General features: G+C 47.7%; 1 pseudogene across 1 annotated transcript; it reads left to right on the top strand.

Moving 5' to 3' along the window:
• The first annotated feature begins 468 nt into the window (after positions 1-468).
• Positions 469-13613, top strand: LOC308166839 (G2/M phase-specific E3 ubiquitin-protein ligase-like; annotated as a pseudogene). The gene is made up of 6 exons: positions 469-824; positions 1914-2013; positions 2321-3996; positions 11232-11473; positions 13049-13144; positions 13401-13613. The product of its transcript is annotated as a G2/M phase-specific E3 ubiquitin-protein ligase-like (transcript).
• The last annotated feature ends 1272 nt before the right edge of the window (positions 13614-14885 follow it).

The following is a 14885-nucleotide window of genomic DNA, read 5'->3' as shown; positions in this document are numbered from 1 at the left end:
CAGGCATGCTCCTCTGCTGGAACGCTATTGGCCCAGAGCAGCTGCTCTCAACCAATGGCGTGGCAGCTTTTCACTATCGCGGAAAACCATCCACCGCTTAGAGAGCCCATTTGAGTACTGGGGAAAGAATAAGGAACGGTTCCCCACCTTGGCTGCTACTGCTGCAGTCAAGTCAAGAGTCAAGAGTCACTTTATTGTCCCATCACTGGGAAATTTGTATTGGGCTTACACCCCACAGCAGCCAACAAAGAGCAACAGACAATACAGGATATTAGCACACAAACAGAAGGCGGACCTGATTAAAACAAGAGTGGGAATAAAATGATAAGTGACAGAACAGAAAACTGTTCTCTTGCAGGACTCTCTGGGAGGAAATGCCAAGACGTGCACCCTGGCTCCAAGTGTTTTGGGGAAACTCTGTCCACCTTACACTTTGCCCAGAGAGCTAAGTTAATCAAAAATAAGGCCATGGTGAACGAGGACATGCAGGGGAACGTGAGGCAGCTGCAGGCGGAGGTGAAGAAGCTGAAGAAGCAGCTGTCCCAGGCCCTCTCCTCCCAGCCCCCCATGGAGGGGGCCCCCGGGGGCCCCCAGCTGTCCCTGGGTGGGGGGGGGGCAGGATCCCCCGGAGGACCCCAAGTCCCCACAGACCCGTCCCTGGGAGGCGGTCCTGACGTCTCGTACAAGACTAAGTTCTTAGAGGCCGTGGACCTGTGGAAGACCAGCGAGGATGACAAGAGGGTCCTGGTCCAGAAGGTGTCCCAGCTGGAGGAGGCCTGGGCCCAGAAGGAGAAGTTCATCCACTCCAACCGCATAATCCTCAAGTACTGCCTCTTAAGACGGCTACAGAGGAGGCAACTACAAGTGAGGAGGCAACTACAGTGCAAAGTGATAAAGATGCACAGACCGCAGCAGTTAACGCTGTTAAACGTTTCTTATGTAGATATTGTGATGGGTTATTTTGTGAAATTTAGAATGAGCACAGGAAACTCAAGTCCAACAGCTTATACAATGCCCTTTATTATAATGCTAGTTACAGCAAGGAAAGTAGAGAATGTATTAAAAACATGAATTAAAAGTGTGACCCCGCTAGCTGTGCCAATATCCACGATATACCACGGGCTTCTCGTTCCATAACGCTTCATTACACTTGAGAACGTTGGGTTGCTGAAGACTCTAAAACTGTACATTACCAAAAAAAAACACATTTGATGAATCACCATAGCAACTTCTTCAGAATGTTTTGATTGATCGGGGCGAGACATTCTCTGAAACGACCGTGTCAAAACAAGTCTCAAATTAATCAAATATATATATAATATATATTTATTGAAAATGAGCAGCTACATTCAGCCACATCAGCCTTCGCCCAGGGTCACGAAACAAGGCAGACTGCGTCGCCTTACTCGGCAACCACCGAATGATTGATTGGCAGGATAAATATTCTAAAAATGAACATACTCCCTAAATTTCTTTATTTGTTCCAGAATATCCCCCTGCCCCCTCCCTCATCTTTGTTTACTAGAATCAAGAAATTGTTTACCAACTTTATTTGGCAAAATAAACAGTCCAGATTGCGTCTAACTTTACTTTATCTACCATTTCAGGTCCTCCTAACCCCGCTCCTATTCCAACGAGCCCTTTGCCTCCAAGCCCCACTCCCCTGCTACACTCACCCTCCAGTCCTGTTTGCCCTCCTAGCCCCTTCCCCCCCGCTCACAGTTTTTCCCTCAGGCCTGTCTCAGTAGGTGAGGTAACCTGTGGTAACCTGTAGACAGGTGAGGTAACCTGTCAGGATGTTCATTTCCCAGTGTACAGGCACAGTGGGTAAAATATAAATAATAAAAGGCATAGAATGTTTTTTAATTTTTTTTCGACCTATCTGTTCCTAAACTCCTTCCCATTCTGTGCAGTCTTGAGGAGATGGAGGACATATCTGACTCTGGCAGTGACTTTGAGGTCGAGCTGAAAGCCATGAAGCGGAAAAAACAGACCACTGCACTTGGACCTCAGGTCTGCAGTGTTCTTACTCACAAACAATGAAGTAGCCAGGCCAGCACTGTCCCTGGTAAATAAATAAATCAAATTTAAAAAATCTTCTCACTTGTGCTTTCTATATAATATAATATATAGGAATACACTGTATATTTACTGTATATTCTGTTCAGCAACAATATGTTAGCATTTTAAATGCATCTTCTCTATCTGCAGTAGAAGCATCTCTGATAGATTTCCTGCTCTGAAATATGGCCTTAATGGCCTTTCATTATAAAGCATTCAATATTATAAAACCGTGTCTCTTCACACACACACACATTAGTCAAGTCAACTAATCTGCCTCCCCCAGTCCTGCTCCGTGTGTCTGGACCTCCTACTCCGTCCTGCGCTGTCCGGCCTGCCACGCCAGCTGGTTCCACAGAGACTGTGTCCAGCACCAAGCCCACAGCGCTGGGAAGCACTTCTTCAGGTGTACGCTCTGCAGCAACAAGGACCAGTTCCAGGAGGAGATGCTGCGCATGGGCATCTACGTACCTGATAGAGATGCATCCTGGGAGATGGAGGAGAACGCCTTCGGAGAACTGCTGCAGGTGTACCAGCACTGTGACGCTCTGAAATGTGTGTCCCGCAGAGGACGGGCGGACTCCTCACACACCGGTTGGTTTGAAATACTGCGTTGCAAGCTCTGTGGGTCCAGCGGCACCCATCGGAAGTGTTCGTCCCTAAAGCTGTCAGAGACCAACTGGGAGTGTGTGGACTGTGCTACCGCCGTGGCCGGGAGAGTGTCCAGACACGGCTCTCCTCAGGCAGCAGAGCAGGGCAGGACGAGGACAGCCAAACGCCGCCTGTCCTCCGCCCAGTCCAACGTCATCCTCAAAAGGCCATCTCTATCAGGGAGCTCTCCCATGTGCCTCCTACAGGCCCTGGCCAGCCGGATATCGTCCGTCCAGAAGCAGGCGCCCCTAGTGGCGGTGAGCGGCAGCGCAGCCCTGGAGGCTGGCCTGGAGTTGGTGAACAGGAGTGAGTTCGACCCGTCCCAGGCCCTGTCTGTCAGGTTCAGCAGCGCCAGGCAGCAGAGCCCGGGGTGCGACTCTCCTGGAGGAGACACCCGCCACTTCCTCAGGCTCCTGACGCAGCAGCTGCAGAACTGTGTGCTCTTCCAGGGCCCCGACGGGGCCAAGAACCTGACCCTCAACTCACAAGCCCAGTGTGAGGACCTGTACTACGACGTGGGCTGTCTGCTGTCTCTCAGCCTGGTGCACGGAGGCCCCCCCCCAGCCTTCTTCTCCAGGGCTCTCTACAGGTGTCTCTTCAACTACCCTAGGGACACCCCCCTCACCCTGGACGAAATAGGAGACACGCACTTCACACACAAAATCAAGACGATCCAGCAGAGCCAGTCCGTGGAGGCGTTGAGAGAGGCCATGCAGTCAGCCTCAGAGTACCTGGAGGTGGCTGGCTGCATGAGACACGTCCACAGCCTCTCAGACCGAGACCCGCTGCTAGAGGACCTGGTCAACTTCCATCTGATTACCAGAATGCCCTTACCATACAGAAGGTTCTGTGAGGGTCTGAAGACACTGGGGGTGTTTGACCAGGTCCAGATGTTCCCTGAGGTTTTCCTCAGCCTGTTCTGCGGTCCTGTTGCCAAGCTGACCGCCGAGGCCGTAGCTGACCTGTTCACCGTCCAGTTCTCCGACAGTCAGGAGCCTTCGGCCAAAGAGAGCTGCGTCGTGACCTTCTGGAGGCACTACCTACTGGAGTGTGAAGTGGGCAGATGTGCAACGTCGCTAGAGGACGTGCTGGTGTTCGCCACCGCGGCTGACGTGGTGCCAGCTGTAGGGTTCCACCCCCGCCCCAGCCTGTCCTTCTTCCACCCCCAGGACCCAGCGGGGGCCTTGCCCGAGAGACAGCCCAGCAACAACCACCTGGTCCTGCCTGTGGTGTCCACCTACGACTCCTTCAAGAAGCACATGGATTACGCAGTGTCTGATTGCGGTCTTGAACTTCAGCCATGGTCTTATATATAGAAGTCTTATGTTTATATATAATCTTACGTTTTTACTTTTTGCTGTTTGCAGTGTTTTTGCACGTTTGAAGTGTTTTTGCACGTTTGCAGTGTTTAAAAAAAAAATAAAATAAATACCAATGGCAGAGGACGACCCCCTGCTGGCGGGAAAGCTGAACACCTTCTACGCCCGGTTCGACGAGGGGCGAACGGAGGTAACCGCAACACAAACACCACTCTCTCCAGCTCTCAGCAGCCTCACCCTCACAGAGCATGAGGTGAGACGCGTACTGAAGGCGGTGGACCCCAGGAAAGCCTCGGGGCCGGATGGCGTCCTGGGACAGGTGCTGAGAGACTGCGCCGACCAGCTGGCCGGGGTTTTCACCAACATCTTTAACCAGTCCCTGTCCCAGGCCACCGTCCCACCCTGCCTGAAAACCTCAACTATCATCCCAGTCCCGAAGAAAAGCACGGTGAGCTGCCTAAACGACTACCGCCCGGTGGCACTCACACCAATCATCATGAAGTGCTTCGAGAAACTAGTCCGGGCCCACATACTCACACGCCTCCCGCCCAACCTGGATCCATACCAGTTCGCCTACAGAGCCCACAGGTCCACAGAGGACGCCATAGCGACGACTCTCCACGCCACTCTATCCCACCTGGAGAGGGGAAACAGCTACGCGAGACTGCTCTTCGTGGACTTCAGCTCCGCCTTCAACACCATCCTTCCAGACAGGCTAGTGACCAAACTACTAGACCTGGGTCTATCACACTCTATATGTGCGTGGATCAAGGACTTCCTGACCGACCGCCCCCAGAGGGTGCGGGTGGGCCCCCACACCTCCACAGCCCTCAGCCTCAGCACTGGGTCCCCCCAGGGCTGCGTGCTAAGCCCCATCCTCTACAACCTCTACACCCACGACTTCACCCCCGTCCACCCCAGCAACTACATCGTAAAGTTTGCAGACGACACCACCGTGGTGGGATGTATCTCGGGGGGGGACGAGGCGGCGTACAGGGATGAGGTAGAGCAACTGAGCAAGCTGTGCAAGGTTAACAACCTGCTGCTAAACAAGTCAAAGACCCAGGAATTCATCGTAGACTTCAGGAGGAAAAAGTCTGAGATCCAGCCCCTGCTCATCGACGGAGAGAGCGTGGAGAGTCTCAACCCTCCGATTCCTGGGACATCACATGCGGGATGACCTGGCCTGGAAGGACAACACAAAAGGCACCATCAAGAGGGCACAACAGCGGCTATACACCCTGAGATGCCTCAGGAAAGAACACAACAAGCAGGAGATACTGGTGGCCTTCTACCACGGCGCAGTGGAGAGCATCCTCACCTACGGCATCTGCAACTGGTTCCACAGCTGCACAACAGCGGAGAGAAACGCGCTACAGAGAGTCGTGAGAACAGCACAGAAGATCACCGGCGCCCCCCTCCCCTCTCTGGAAGAGCTGTACAACACACGCTGTCTCAGGAAGGCCTCCAAGATCTCCAGGGACCCGACCCACCCTGGGCACGAACACTTTATCAGGCTGCCCTCGAATAGGAGGTACAGGACCCCGGCCGCTAAGACAAACAGACTGAAGAACTGCTTCTACCACAGGGCCGTCAAGGCCCTGAACACAGCAAAGGCCTAAGTTCTGGGCCCAGGACAGTCCGGACGGATTGTATGGCAGCTAGTGCTGAGGCACAAACATGTACATTTCAAGCCTGCAAACTGTGACACTTTAAAATAACGTGAAAAAATACTTTTGTGCAATATGACAACCCTAGTTGACTATCTGTGCAGTATAGTACAGTGGATTGTGTACATAGCCTTTATTTATGTAAACCAGCTCCTTACCTTGTGATTTTATGCTTTTTCTAAAATGTGTTTTTTTTCCCCTTTCCTAACACCAGGGGAGCCACCCCTCCTAAATTTCGTTGTTTGGTACCTGTACTGTAGCAATGACAAATAGTCCATCCATCCATCCATCCATCTTCAGAGCACAAGACAAGACAGGTAACTGGGGGACGTTAGACGGCAGGGAGAAAGGTTTAGAAGGCGATGTGGTGGTAGTCGGCGCTGTCGTCGTCGTCGTTGTTGAGGAGAGGTTTTTGGACGGCGAGCCCCCCTGTGAGATGATGATGAACAGATTAAACTAGTCTCTCTGAGACCTTTTTCACCTGAAGTCACCTTAAGCACTACTACTGTTTGCACACACCCCTGGTCACTGTGAACATTCAATTACACTTTCCACAACTGCTGTTTGCACTTACTACCTTCGCACATACCATATCTTTGCAGATTTGTACATACCTCTTTTTTTGATATAGCCTCTAATTTATATCTGTGGACAATTAAGTTGAATCTAATCGAAGTTGTTGTTATTATCCGGGCCTTTCTTTTGTCAATGTCGTTGATATTCTCTGTATAGTTATTCTCTGTCAGAATAGTAGTGTGATGATGGATCAATGAATGCGGGGGAAGGGGAGAGAGAACTTAGATACTGTGTGTGTGCGCATGTGCGTGTGTGTCTGTGTGCAGTAGAAAACAAACAGAATATGATGTTTATATCTCCTTGTTTCAGACGATGAGACAACTGAGAACTCCTGGCCAGCCTTGTGGACTGAAAGTCAGGCTAAGGAATTTAAAACAAGGCATCCTTGGTTACAGTGGAGGGACAGAAAATTAGGTAATATCAGCACACATGAAAAGGCAAAGCTGATATAAACAATTGAAATTCATAAAGTCAATGACTATGCAAATGAGAGTTAATTCAGGGTCATCTTTAATGTGCATTAATTTAAGACATTTACCATTCAATTACTATATTGTAATGTTAGTTATCAATAGTTGTCAGATAATTAGCTATTGAAAGAGTAATGTTTTCCTCCTTTCATCTGCTTTTCAAGCATTTGCTAGCCATGGTGTGAAGATTGTAAACAGTTTATTAAATACTTTAGATTTAATTTAATTAAAATGTTGGCCCTGTTCAGCAGATGTTATTGCTAATATAGATACAAAACGTGTATGATGATGCTAATTAGTCATGGTTTTGTTTACTTCCAGGTTGTGCTATTTGCAGGTCCATAAAATCAACTGCCATCCTCACAGAAAAAAGAGTGCCCATATCTGAGGAGTGGGTGTCCTTTAAGATCCAGTCTTTAAACACAGACAGATCAACGGCTCTGACCTCTTTGAGGAACAAGATTCGACGACATGAGACGTCCAGGGCACACGCAATAGCCCAGGAGCTCACTGAAAAGGGTGGACAGGATTTGCTTGGAAATTTGGTGAGAGCTGTGTCAGAGACTGTGTTGGTGAGACAGATGCTGTATTCAGAACAGCATACTATCTTGCAAAGATGAACCGACCTTTCACTGACCATGATGATCTCATTGAGCTTCAAGAAAAACATGGTGTCAACATGGGTACTAGTCTGCACTCAAGGTACAGTTCCACAAAAATTGTGGAACATTATAGCAAAAGAGATGCAGAAAAAATGTGTTCACAGTCTTGTCATCTTCAAGCAAGTTGTCTGTTCTCATTGACGAGGCTACATCTCTCAGCCACAAATCTGCCATGATTGTCAGCCTGAAAGCCTCAGTAGATGGAGCTACTCCTGAATTGTTGTTCCTGGAGCTGGTTGAGCTGGAGAGCCAAAGAGCAGAGGGCATAGAAGAAGCTCTACTGAGCTGTTTGGACATTGCAGGCTTCAGTGAAGAGTGGCTTCAAAAGAACTGGGTCTCATTTATTTCTGATGGAGCAAGTGTCATGTTAGGCAAGAAGTCTGGTGTGGCAACCAGGCTGACTGCAAGGTACCCGAACCTCTTCACATGGCACTGCATGAACCACCGTTTGGAACTGGCTGTATCTGATGCTGTGGATGAGGTTCAGGCAATCAACCACTTCAAAGCGTTCATGGAGAAGATCCACAATCTCTACAGTCAGTCTAATAAAAATTCACGGGAGCTTCTGGAAGCAGCACAAGAAGTGGGCTCACAAGTCGTGAAAATTGGCAGAGTTTTAAGTACACGATGGGTGGCCAGCAGCTTCCGTTCTGTACAGGCTGTGTGGAGGTCGTATGAAGCACTCAACAGGCACTTTGAAAATGCTGCAGAAGACCAAACAAGAAACAGCAAAGAGAGACAAACGTACAGAGGCCTGGCACGTCGTATGCAAAGCAAGTTTATGGGCGACGGTAAATACTATTGAGGATGTAATAGGTGCTATGGTGTCTCCACCTCTACTAAGTCGCACCGTTCCACGGACACTCACCTGTTTTAAGCTATTGGTTCTTGTTCAGGCTGCTCGACGGGTGACCCCAAGGTCCCTCTCGTATGGAGCAGAGTGCACTCCGTACAATGTCTCAGTTGTAAACTAACGGGTCTAAAGGCAAACTGGTTAGGTGAACAAACAACGGATAACAACTTCTAGTTTTTATATTTTATTTTAAAAGTTTATAAAAGGTTAGTGCACGTTAGAAGAACGAACAAAACTGTCTGTGTGTGCTCAGTATTTATCCTGTTAGTCCTGTGTGACTTTGGACTCATGTATGATGCACTGTCTGAACTTGCAACTTGCAAACAGGTAAAGCGACTGTGCAGGCGGTTCAATCTTTGTGAAGCGCAAGCAGTTAATGGTATGAGAGATTTCCTTGAGCACCCAGACAGTGAGCCTGAAAGCCTAAAGCCACTCATACGATGCATGCAGACCATCCCTTGCAGCACTGCCGAATGTGAAAGGGGCTTCAGTCTCATGAACAATATATGCACAGACAAGAGATCTACACTGTTGTTGTCCAATGTCAGTCATTTGATGATGATCAGCATCAATGGGCCCCCTGTAAGTCTTTTTGAGCCAAGGAAGTACATCACAACATGGTTGAGAAGCCATCGTTCTGCCACACAAGCAAGGAGGCAATGCAAACCTCAGATGGCCGAGTACAAGCATATTTGGAAAGCTTTGTAGACTACCAGGCTGTTTGTTTTTTTCTTATTTGAAGCGTTTGACTTGTAGCAGTTCTTGTGGCAGTTCTTGTAGCAGTTCTTGTGGCAGTTCTTGTAACAGTTCTTTCTTTCTTGCATTTAAGCTGAGAGTACATAGTGATGGTGATTAACACTAAAGAGTAGAAAATCAGTCCACCCCCCTGCTGTAAATGCCATTGGTTGTTAAAGTCTTGTTTTGTTTATAATACATTGAAATGTTTGTAAACACATAACCAGTCGTTCAGAATGCTCTAATATATGTGTAGATGCATACTGTATGCATAAGTGAGTATGGTGGTGCTTATGGGGTGTCGCTCCAGGACACGTCGCTCTGGGACGGGTGAGCATGAAGCTGGGAGGGGAAAATCACAGTATACCCACTAGAAAAAACTAGACTACACCACTGCCTGGATCCACCAAACAAAAAACAACAAGTTTAGAACACCACAGCAGAAATCGTCCAGCTCCGACTGACAAATCAGTTAGGATTTCAGAACACTAGAAAGAACCTAGAACACTCTCCACTAGACTCATGATGACAATGAGGATACTCTGTACAAGTACAAGAGTGATTGGAATAAACATGGGGCAACCGCCTTACTGTAGAACTACAAATATAGGACAGTGACCTCACCGTGGGAATGAATTAACTGGATGAGGTTAGGCAAAATACAACTGGACTTGAAAAGCCAGCTAAATGACAGCACCACACCTATTGATTTGAAAGCTGCTTATAGAGGCCAAAGAGTGGATCATGTCCTAATAAATGGATAGTACAGTATAGTGGAAGTGGAGACATTGTACATGCAGTAAATGGCATTGATTCCACAACATGTTGGAACCATTCCTATGAGATTCTGGTCCATGATGACATGATTGCATCACACAATTCAGATTTTTCAGGTGCACTTTCAAGCTGTGAATCTCCTGCTCTACCACATCCCAAAGGTGTTCTATTGGATTCAGATCCTTTTACTGGAGAGACCACTGAAGAACACTTCAGTTTATTGTCCATGAAACCAGTTTGAGATGGCTTTTGCTGACATGACATGGTGCACTATCATACTGGAAGTAGCCATTAAAAGATGAGTAAATCATGGCCATGAAGGGATGCACATAGTTAGCAACACTACTCAAATAGGCGGTGGCATTCAAGTGTGCCAAGAAAACATTCCCCACACCATTACACCACCTGAATGAATGAGAAGGTGTACTTTTTTTCCTAATAAAGAGTATGTATATATATATATATATATATATACACACACACACCTATTTATTTATTATGTTTTCTTTTTTCGAGTTCCTCCACCTCGTCTTCATCATGCCGAACCCCCCCCCCCCCCCACGCTGTACTCCACCGGCTCGCTAAACGGCATGAGGGCATGAGGATACACACCAGCTTCTCCATACACCAGCTTCTCCATACAGAGGTATGCAGTATCTTCTACCATGAAGTACCCATCAGGAGAGTACTTTGCGTAAATTGAGGACTGTTTCAGGATGAAACTCTTGTGTACGGATCCATGGTCGCCAACAAAGGTGTGTATGAACTTGCCATCGCTTTCAAAGATGGCCTGCAGCTGGACAGAGGTGAACCCAGCAGTGGTGCTTTTGCATGGCCAGAAGCACACTCAGGGCCTCTCTGGAAATCCAAAAGTCTTTCATCAGGTCTTGACTTAAGGAAGAGCAATCGAGCGCTGATTGACCTAACTCCTTTTCGGCCAATCAGCACCTTTCATTAACGTACCCAAGGAAGTTTAAACAACGCACCCACTCCCGCCAGTAATGCTGAGCTCAGTTCGTCATCATGGAGGGAAGGACACCAAACACGGTAAATATCAACTGGTTACCATGTATTTTACCGGCCTTTTGACTGTTAACGTTACACAAGTGGTAGTACTACCGTAGCTGTTGGCTAGATCTGATTAACATGTTAACTGTAGCTGTTAACATGGAGCAGTTGAGCTTGTTACTGCTGCAGCTATTTGGCTAGCTTAGTAGAGCTAGCTGGCTAGCGCATTAACTGGAATGATAGCTAGCTACCTACATTAGCCTACTACAAGCCGTTTTCGCCATGGCTCGTCGGAGCTCTGGTAACAAGTAGCCTACTGAACAATTCGGTGAACGAATCTTTTCAATGAACTGATTCTAATGATTCAGTATGTTAGTGTAATACTTGGGATAAATGATTCCAAGGAAAGCTCTCAATCGAATCCCATGTGTTCTGTGTCTTGGACTCAGCTACTCTTCAACTCCTGCTGGAGATAGAACAGGAACACGAGCAGAGAGGTTCTGTTACCAGCCTGGTCCACCCTGGTGAGGACCTCAAGCCTTCTGCAGTGGTTGACGCCAGCCTGCTTCTGTCTGGTGAGGAGGCCATGCCTTCTGTAGCCAGCCTGCTTCAGCCTAGCCAGGACCTGAAACCAGCAGTGACTGACACCAGCCTGGTCAACTCAAACCAGGACCTCAAGCCTGACAAACCTGTAAGCAGTGCTCCTACTGTCCCTCTCTGGTACACTGTTGTACTGTTATTCTCATTTTTGATCTTTATTATCTTTATTAATACTTTATTCATTTATTTTACAACCAGTCACTGGAATGTCCAGTTCATACCAGCCTGGTCCACCCTGGTGAGGACCTCAAGCCTTCTGCAGTGGTTGACGCCAGCCTGCTTCTGTAGCCAGCCTGCTTCTGTCTAGTGAGGAGGTCATGTCTTCTGTAGCCAGTCTGCTTCTGTCTGGTGAGGAGATCATGCCTTCTGTAGTCAGCCTGCTTCTGTCTGGTGAGGAGATCATGTCTTCTGTAGCCAGCCTGCTTCTGACTGGTGAGGAGGTCATGTCTTCTGTAGCCAGCCTGCTTCTGTCTGGTGAGGAGGTCATGTCTTCTGTAGCCAGCCTGCTTCTGTCTGGTGAGGAGGTCATGTCTTCTGTAGCCAGCCTGCTTCTGTCTGGTGAGGAGGTCATGTCTCCTGTAGCCAGCCTGCTTCAGCCTATTCCAGACCTGAAGCCAGCAGTGACTGAAACCAGCCTGGTCAACTCAAACCAGGACCTCAAGCCTGACAAACCTGTAAGCAGTGCTCCTACTGTCCCTCTCTGTTGTACTGTTATTCTCATTTTAGATCTTTATTATCTTTATTAATACTTTATTCATGTATTTTACAACCAGTCACTGGAATGTCCAGTTCATAGCTGTTCTATAAAGGTTTTTTTCTGCATTGTCTTTCTTAGGTCATGGCCACCCTAAAGCCTACAATGATAGACACTAGCCTTCTCCAGGCAAGTGAGGATATCAAGTCCAATGCATTCCTCAGCCTGCTTCAGCCTAACCAGGACATCAAGCCTGCTGTAGTGATTGACACCAGCCTGGTAAAGTCTCCTATGGTGAAAGGGAAGAAGAAAGGATGTGGATGGTTCTGTGGTCTTTGGAGAGCCATTAGAAGGGGTCGAGGAAAAGACAAACCTGTAAGCAGTTTTTTGTTTTGTTCAGGTTGTTTGTTATTGTCTTGTAACACTGTTATACAGACTGTTATTGTCTGTTACACTGTTGTACTGTTTAATCTCATCATCTTGTTTTGTCATGTAGTGATGACAGAACGTTTTGTAAACAATGTCATTTGTCAAATTAAAAGACAGCAAAGACAGCTTCTCCTCAGACGAGAGTATTAGAAAGACAGATGGCGAGCACAACATAGTTAGTGCCTAAAGAAATTGCAACTGCTGCAATTTGGCAGCATTTTGGGTTCCGACTGAATGAAAAGCGAGAGCCAACAAATCTTGACACGGCTGTGTGCAGGTTTTGTGATTTGATCACAAATCAATCCATGTGATTTTTAATCCCGTGGTAATACTGTATACCGCAGTTAAACTTGGGGAAGGTTTAACGGTGTCAAATGTGAACCACTTGACCCTAGTCAAGGCATCAATTACTTAAACTGATCAGAGCTCCATATTTCCCTCACCTTCAGCCTTTGTTTTTACCTGGGTATAGTTGTATGTCTTGCTCTATTACTGTTGTGTCCAAGATCTTAGACAAACTATGTATGTTTCTCCCATGTGTAGGCCACCCTGGCAGACTACGCTCCAACCGTCTCTCCCATGATCCCGGCATTAGTGGTGGACTGTGTCAAGGAGATTGAACACAGGGGGATGCACGAGGTCAGTCGTCATTTTAACCAGTCATCAAATGGTTAATAGGAACATAGATGGGCTTTACAAATGTCAGCACAATTGACATATCTGACTAACATTGTCAATGCATCGTTGTTGCATAGATATTATAGCTCTTTCCCCCTTACTCTTTGGCATTCCCTTTCATACAGAATCAACTTTATTTCAATGTGTATCAGTGTATTCAGTGTATTCACTAAATCACACTCTTCTTTTTGTTTCTCTTTCATCCCCTCGTCCCCAGACGGGTCTGTACGGTGTTTCGGGCGCCGAGCGTACGGTGAAGCTGAAGGAGAAGTTCCTGAGGACAAAGACGGCGCCGCCCCTCTGCAAGGTGGAGGACATCAACTCCATCACAGGTCTCCTCAAACACTTCCTGAGGAAACTGCCAGAGCCACTGCTCACCTTCCGCCTCAACCGCACCTTCATGGAGGCAGCAGGTTGGTCCATACCATAGTAGTTACCGCCTAAGCACATGTGCATGCATGTTCCATTGCAAACATAGTGGTTTTTCCTTTCATTTTTGTAACCCTTTGGTAGAGCTTCGTGGAAACGTGCAGAACTTATCATGGCCTTGTACTATCGTTATTGCATGCAAGTTAAATTAATTCCACTCCTTGCCCACAGAAATCAAAGATGATGACAATAGCCTTGCAATGATATACCAGACCATCAGTGAGCTGCCTCAACCCAACAGAGACACTCTGGCCTTTTTGATGATCCATCCACCGTTCCTCTGTGTCGACCTCAATCTCTGGTGATTTTCATTGAAAATAACTTATTTCAGCAGACCGCGGCCCAAAACATTTTATATCGGCCATGGCCATCCACGCAGTTCTGCGCGGATGCCCAGGGCCTAACGTTACCCGCATTTTCCCATGATCAACTCGTTGCTACGCAACGCTAGATAACTCGACGTAGAAGAAGAATAAAAATAGAATAGAGCTTGCGTCTCTGACGTAAGCAGCAAGCACGATGCAATGCATTGTGGGAAGATTAGGCAGGAAGCGATTGTTTTTAAATAGATAGAATGACTATCTAATGGTACAACACAGCTACACGTGCAAGGTCTATAGAAGAAGAACGATAAACTGACAGGAAAATTGCATCTAGCTAAAATAAAATGAATCTGGGCACTAAACGATCAAAGGGTGGGACAGAGAAAAAGAGGGACAAATCGAAGAAAGCTCTATTGGCAGAGGGGGGGAAATTAACAAAAATAACCGATCTGTTCGCGAAGCAAGCAGCAGGTACTAGCGTGATTCCTTCAACTAGCACTAGCGTTGAACTTGTGGAGGGAGACGACGAGGGAGAGAAACATGGAGACAAGCAAGAGGAAGTGGCAGAGGAATCAGACATGGACACGGGACTTGTGGCAGAAACAGTTAATCATGACAAGCAAAAGGCGTTGGAAATTACCGGTACATTGTCAGAGGGAACGGCGGCCGCGGGAGCAATGAGCGGAGCTGGTAGGATGGCTACAGAGGAGCAGTATGATTTTTTGGTGAGAGAGCTGTGGACCAAAGAACAGGGCTGGGACGACCCCATCCCGGAGCATCTCGCTGACCAATGGAGAGAGTGGGAAGAAGAACTCCCCCTGCTCTGCGAGATCGCCATCCCCCGGAGTTACTTCACTTCGATGGTCGACCTGGAGACCAGTGAGATTGACCTGCACGTCTTCAGTAACGCTTCGGAGACCGCTTACGGGTCAGTGGCTTATCTTCGGGCT

This window comes from Nansenia antarctica, assembly GCF_963989245.1.
Source record: "Nansenia antarctica genome assembly, chromosome: 10".
NCBI classification, from domain to species: domain Eukaryota; kingdom Metazoa; phylum Chordata; class Actinopteri; order Argentiniformes; family Microstomatidae; genus Nansenia; species Nansenia antarctica.
This window is presented reverse-complemented; position numbering and strand designations above follow the sequence as displayed.